At 41.6% G+C, this 6,567-nt stretch overlaps 1 pseudogene across 1 annotated transcript; it reads left to right on the top strand.

Annotated features, from left to right (window-relative positions):
• Positions 1-1,445: 1,445 nt before the first annotated feature.
• On the top strand, positions 1,446-5,073 carry LOC146855095 (disintegrin and metalloproteinase domain-containing protein 9 pseudogene; annotated as a pseudogene). The gene has a single exon (XR_014981279.1). The product of XR_014981279.1 is annotated as a disintegrin and metalloproteinase domain-containing protein 9 pseudogene (transcript).
• Positions 5,074-6,567: the final 1,494 nt, after the last annotated feature.

Here is a 6,567-nt window from a genome sequence, read left to right as displayed (position 1 = left end):
CCGGTCCTCAGTAAAAAAATCAGAGTTTCTAGCCGTCATGTAGAGTCACCGTCCTCTCCGTCAGCATAGGGACCTCGGATCATCAGTTCGGGAAGAAGTGGCACTAGACCTTTCTAGTCTACTAATATTTATACCAAAATTGCATTTCAAAATGTTACAATCCTCATCCGTTTAGCAGGGAAAGATGTCGTCTTGATACATTAAGAAATTTTCCCATGTATTGATAACTTCAAATTCTGAATAGAAAATATAAGTCCATAGCTAATTCGATACTTCTACGGATGTCTCTTTTGTATAAATTTGTATCCAGTTGTGGGATCATTACAAGTTCATAAATGCAATATTTCGGGATTGCAACAAATTCCATGTTCAGGGGCACTTGGGAGACTTCCTGGATTTGTCGTCATACTCATGGCTTTTCAGATCATCGAGAGGGCAAGGTCACAGGCAACGCGAAGCTTCCTTGCAAAATTTCCATCAACTCGTAAGCAGGCTGCGGGTGGTAGCCATATTTTGGTAGGCCACATTGGTCAACTTAAGTGAAATAAACATAAAACAGAATTACTGCACGGAAATGATTACACAGTGTTACTCCCCTGCTAATACCCTTATGTGTATGTATTTATCTAGCCATTTGTGACATCAAAAGCCATTAATGCATATTAATTATAAGCGCAAAACACAATAACATCACATAAGCAATATCTATTTCTGTCAGTTTGCTCACCAACTTAGTTCATTTATTATTTTAGCCATGCAATAGCATTCCCACGTGTAATTCTCTTGTTAATATGGTTGGTTAGACAAGGCTCGACAAACTTTTAATGATTAATAATTAATCAGTAGTACTTTTAATTATAACATGCGAAAAATGAAACAGGTATTCGGTTTTAAAGAAAAAACCCTGCTCCATCACAAGGACTTTATTTGCGAATAGTTATATAGTATGTTTCGTGTTAGCCTACTTCCCCTTCTTTCCTTCCTATTTTTTTATTCTCAAGGGAAGGAGATGTGTTGTGTCTCTTGCTTAACTTTAGGTCTCTCTCTCTTCCTTTCCTTTACCGCGCGCTCCCCCTCCCTGCTCGTGGCTCCTACACCAGCTGGAATGTTGACAGCTGTACGTTCTACTGTGACAGTTTATGACAGTTGCTTCAACTGACATGTTATGCATTTTGCACTGAGCCTCCCGGTTTGGTGTGTCGTCTTTGAGCTTAATAAATTACTTGTATACTGGATGACTCCTGACTACGCATCTTTACAAAGGAGCACATCATGCATGGACACTTGTGAGCTATTTGCTGTATTAAAATGTGAATCATTCTTAAAATGTTAAGTTTCGCCAATGCGGTTTGTTTTCCATAATTTGAAGGATTGAAACTTTGGGCTGGTTTTGGGCTGATACTGTTCTGCGTTGGGCTGGTTTTGGGCTTGATCTTGGAAGCTTTCGGTTTAGGACCTGTCTCCAGATCTGGCAACACTTCACTGATTGGTTGTTTTTTAAAAATTTACCTACACCTTACTCTAGTCCACAAGTGCTTTCTTCGGTTACACAGGAGCTGGCGAACCTCCACCTTACGGTTGAAGGTGAAGAAGCCTTGGTCGTGCGGTGTGCGGCCAAACTCGTACCTCAGCCGAATGCCCGCCTCGCTCGCTTGTCAGCTCCTGCGGGGCCTGAGCCTTCTGTGCGCGCTGCTCCTCCAGGAGGCGCTCTCATTTGAGGCGCCCTCGTTCTTTGAGGTCACTGTGCCGAAGAAGTTGGAGCCCAGAGCTGACTTAGACAACAGGTACAGTGTGTCCTACGCGGTAACGGCCGAAGGAAGGACGTACACTCTGCACCTCATCCAGAACAGGGGGCTGCTAGGTACCGACTTCAATCTCGTTTCATACAGCAAAGAAGGTGAGCTCTTGGTCGAGCACTCCCATGTCCGTCGGGATTGTTATTACCAGGGCTGGGTGGAGGGAGTCCCACGCTCCAACGTGGTCCTCAGCGTTTGCTCTGGGCTCCGGGGCTTTGTGCAAACAGACACCTTCACGTATGGCATCGAGCCGGCAGAATTTTCCTCTACGTTTCAGCACCTCATCTACAAGCTGAGTGATGTTGGCAACGAACACACGAGGTGCTTCACTATTAGGACCAGCACGGCCAATCTTGAAAATCTGTATCGCACGATTCACCAGCACAAAAGCCGCCTTAATGTGAGACACAGGTCCTTTGTGGAAATTCATGGCATTTCGGATCATGACTTGTATCAGTTTGATGGGATGAACGTAACCGCTTCAATGTTGAATATCTTTTATATTCTACACTTGGCTAATGGCATGTTTAAGCCATTGGACATCCACCTAGTGTTGGTTTCGTTTGAGATTTGGACTGAAAAAAACATAGTATCCTATTTAATTGACATCGATGCCTACAGTAAGTCGTTTGCAGAATGGCAGATGGAAAACGTTCGTCCAAGAACTAAAGCAGACCTGGTAATATTATTTAGATTGAACCACATCAACGGGGTGGCAGGAACAGCATATGTGGGTCATGCCTGTAATAAACCCAAGGCATCGGTAATGGTAGTGCGATGGCCAAAACCACGCACTTGGGTGCAAATGGCGCAAACCTTAGCCCACGAAATTGGGCATGCATTGGGGATGGATCATGACGCAATGGACTTATCGTGTCCTTGTGCACAATGGTGCTGCGTTATGTATTATGCTGGAAACGATGGCATTGTCTCATTTAGTGGTTGCAGTAGGGCATATTATGAAGATTTCATGGCTGATGGTCGTGGCGCGTGTTTACTCAATATACCACCACTTGAATCATACTACACCCATCCGTACTGTGGAAACAAGGTGGTGGAAGGAAGTGAAAAATGTGACTGTGGCACCAAATTTGAATGTGCCAAGGATCCATGTTGTGATCTTGATTGTAAACTCAAGCCTGGTGCACAGTGTGGATTTGGTACATGCTGTGAAGGATGCCGCTTTGTCAAGAAAGGAACTCCTTGCCGAAAGCCTTTTACTGAATGTGACCTTGCTGAGTATTGCAGTGGGACATCAAATATCTGCCCGGAAAATACGATCGTTCAGGATGGAACCCCGTGCAATGATGACAAGTCTGTCTGTGTAGCTAACACCTGCTATGACTATAACAAACATTGTAGGCACTTATTTGGACCTTCTGCTACTGTTGCCCCAAAGGATTGTTTCTCACTTGTGAATACAGTTGGTGATAGATTTGGAAATTGTGGCTTTCAGGATGATTCTGTGACACCAATAAAATGTGAAGCAAGCAACATCATGTGTGGGCGAGTACAATGTCAGAATGTGAAGAAACTGCGTATTTATGGCACACATGCTGCTACAATTCAAACACCCTCTGGAAATCACACATGCTTTGGTGTGGATACCCACTGTAGCTTAGATTTGCCTGATATTGCAGCAGTCGGCAGTGGGGCAGCATGTGAATCTGGGAAAGTTTGTTTGAAAAGAGAATGCGTGGATGAGTCAAAACTTAATTATGATTGTGACCTAGAAAAAAGCTGCAGTGGACACGGAGTGTGCAATAATAAAAAGCACTGTCACTGTGATCGGGAGTGGGCCCCCCCAAACTGTAAGTCCAGTGGATTTGGAGGAAGCATTGACAGTGGGCCATTGATAGAAGGCTCTTTCCTTGATTATTTCCGGGAGGAAGAAACAGTGCTTGGCATAGAGGCCCCAGAAGGCGATGGTGGGTCAAAAGTGGAACGTCCTTGCTTTATTAATTCTGCTGTCATTGCTGGCGTCACTCTCATTGTATCAGTTTTGACCTAATAAAGTCAATGTCAACAAAATCATTTAGGATATGCAGAATATTGTATAGCTGGGCGGTTCCCATTTAGTTTGCTCATCTGCTGCTCATTTAACTATTTTAGGACGCTAAAGGAATAGCTGGCATGTATTGGCTTGTATAGTAATCTATTTTTTGTAATCTGTAGCCGAAGCATTTCATCACAAGCTACATTTTAAACGTTATCAAGTGCTTAGTTCTAAGTTAAAGTAATACCATAACCAGGTGTACTATAATCAGTAGCACATGCATTATTTTGCTAAATAGACTTTATGCATAATTGTCAACTCCATTTTAGCACACTCTCATGGTTTATATTTAAATAAGTTAGAGAGCAAAACCGAGCGCCGTCAATTATTTTTAACTCAACCTCCAGACTTCATTTTTAAATAGACCGATCGTTTTTGCACAGCCCTCATTGAATTGTCTGCAGTGAATATATTGATACATTTAACAGTTTATAAAAGGAAACGCGTACGGCTGTGGAGTCCTTAACGATCCAGTGACATTGTTTAAGAAAGGATTGTAAAGGTGTATCCTCCCCAAAGGTCAATCGCATTGAAGTAAAAATGTTTCTTTTAAAAATAGGTTTTATTTTGGAAACATAAAACATTTAAGAGTGGATTAAGGTGGATTTAGTGTTTTCATATAATTTGTTAAACATGAGGAAACGATCTTGTTGCATGGCAATTTGCCTATGACTCAAAAGAGGCCTACAGTTTTTTGAATTTGTAAATATGCTAAGTACCTCGAGTTAAGACCCTTCATTGGGTTTTCTGTTAAAATGTTTTTTAGTTTTGTTGTAAAGTGTTAAACTTCCATTGATTGCCTTCTTTTGTGTTCGTTCTGAAACAAAAGTTGCATAAAGATTATTTTTAATTTTAACTGTTGGCAATAGCTAGTTCAATCTCAGTGGTATCGTAGCTGTTAACTTGCCCCTTATATATTACTTCCGGCTTGTGCTACTTCAGCAGCAAGCATGCTATAACTGAAAGTTTTACTTTTCCCGTTGTACAAATTAACCTGTGAGCCCCAACATGCATATTTGTGTTAGCTAAAAACGTTGACGTTGCCAGTTGAAAGTTATGAAGAATGACACGTGCATTCTTAATAGCGAAGAAAGGTGGTCTAAATGAATTTTGTACTCGTCTCAGAAATGTCCTTCAAGGCTTGAGCTCTGATTGATCTCCAGTGTTATAATCAAAACTGTAAAACCGTACTAAAGTGCAGGTATAAAAATGCAAAGTAAATATGTTAGTTATGATCTTTTTAAATTGAGTTTGATGCAGCATATGGTTTAGTGTCTAAATTGCAGTCTGTCGTTTGAACTACTGCAAATGTCCCCAGTTGAATGGGCATCGATTCGCCAAAGTGCCTTGGGTATCAAAACTGACATCACATACCTTTTGACCTTAATGACATCACCGGAGCTGACTTCATAGAACCCTTCGCCGTGATTGTTTTCAGGAAGGCATGTCACATTACCCTAACATCACAATAATTGATATGGCTTAATTTCTGCATGATTGTTATGACAGTATACCAGAAAAATGTCTATTTCAGATACCACCTATATTATTGTGCTGACTTTATATCTGAAATTTCTTAGGCATACAGGGCCGGACAGGAAACCCAGTGCAGCCCTGCAAATTTTGTCAAATCAGCCCAATACATTGTGTTGCGAGCGAACGCAATGAGTGAGCCTGACCACTACAAAGAGGGGTGGGGCGGGGGTTCTCCCACGCATGTGTACTCAAGGGTACGGCACAAATCCAATGTGGGAAAAGAATAGCCAATAGGTCTCGCTTTTGGGACCTTATAAGTATTTAGTTATGCAACTGTTGCATGGCAAAACACTTACAAGATCCCAAAGGCGAGACCTATTGGCTATGCCAATGCTTGTTCTAATTCCTGATGGTACAAGTTGATTAAACTTGGTCACGTTCATGTAATTTGTGGCTCCAATTCAGATTTGTCTACTTTCTAGGTTGGCCAGCACATTTCAATTTTGAACAAGCATTGACAAATCCTACAAATGTGGCCATGATAAGCTGATGCAATGATTTAAAATAAAAAAAAATAATTTGCCAGGGTGAAAGACCAAAATATTATGCTGCCACCGAAATGTGCAAGCCATAAGTAGAGTGAGCTAAGGCACTGCTGCTTTTGGCTTAAGAGGTCACACATCTACATTTTGAAAATGTCTGTGACGCCATATGTTAGCAGAAAATGTGTTTTCAAGTGTCATGCCAGCAGCAGCTCTTGCACAGAATTAAATGTACATGTAGTGCACCGTTTAGCAATGTTTTCAAACTCTACGCTGTGCACTGTTCAAGCACAGCACTGACGAGCTATGCAGTGCTTTGTACTAGCCCAGCAATTAAGTTCAATGCAGTGCCCTCCATTACCAGAGCATTAAATATCTATGCATGTAATCTTCTAGCACAGAGTTAAAGATCTACAGGGTGCACAGTAGAAAAGACAAAAAGGCTGCTTTATGCAGTGCACTGTTCTACAAAAGTAATGAAATGATAAGCAGGACACTTTAATAGGGGTGCAGTGGCACACTATACAGTGCACTGCAGATCTGTGCTGTACATTGCAGATTTGTGCAGTAGACTAGACCGTAGCAGTGCACTGTAACAACGGAGCTAGCTTTGAGGGCCTATATAATGCATTGTAGTATGATATTACCAGATATCATTGTACAGTGTACTAGGACAACATTTAAGATGTATGCAGTA

The sequence above is a fragment of the Triturus cristatus genome, chromosome 4_1 (genome assembly GCF_964204655.1).
Source record: "Triturus cristatus chromosome 4_1, aTriCri1.1, whole genome shotgun sequence".
NCBI lineage: Eukaryota > Metazoa > Chordata > Amphibia > Caudata > Salamandridae > Triturus > Triturus cristatus.
This window is presented reverse-complemented; position numbering and strand designations above follow the sequence as displayed.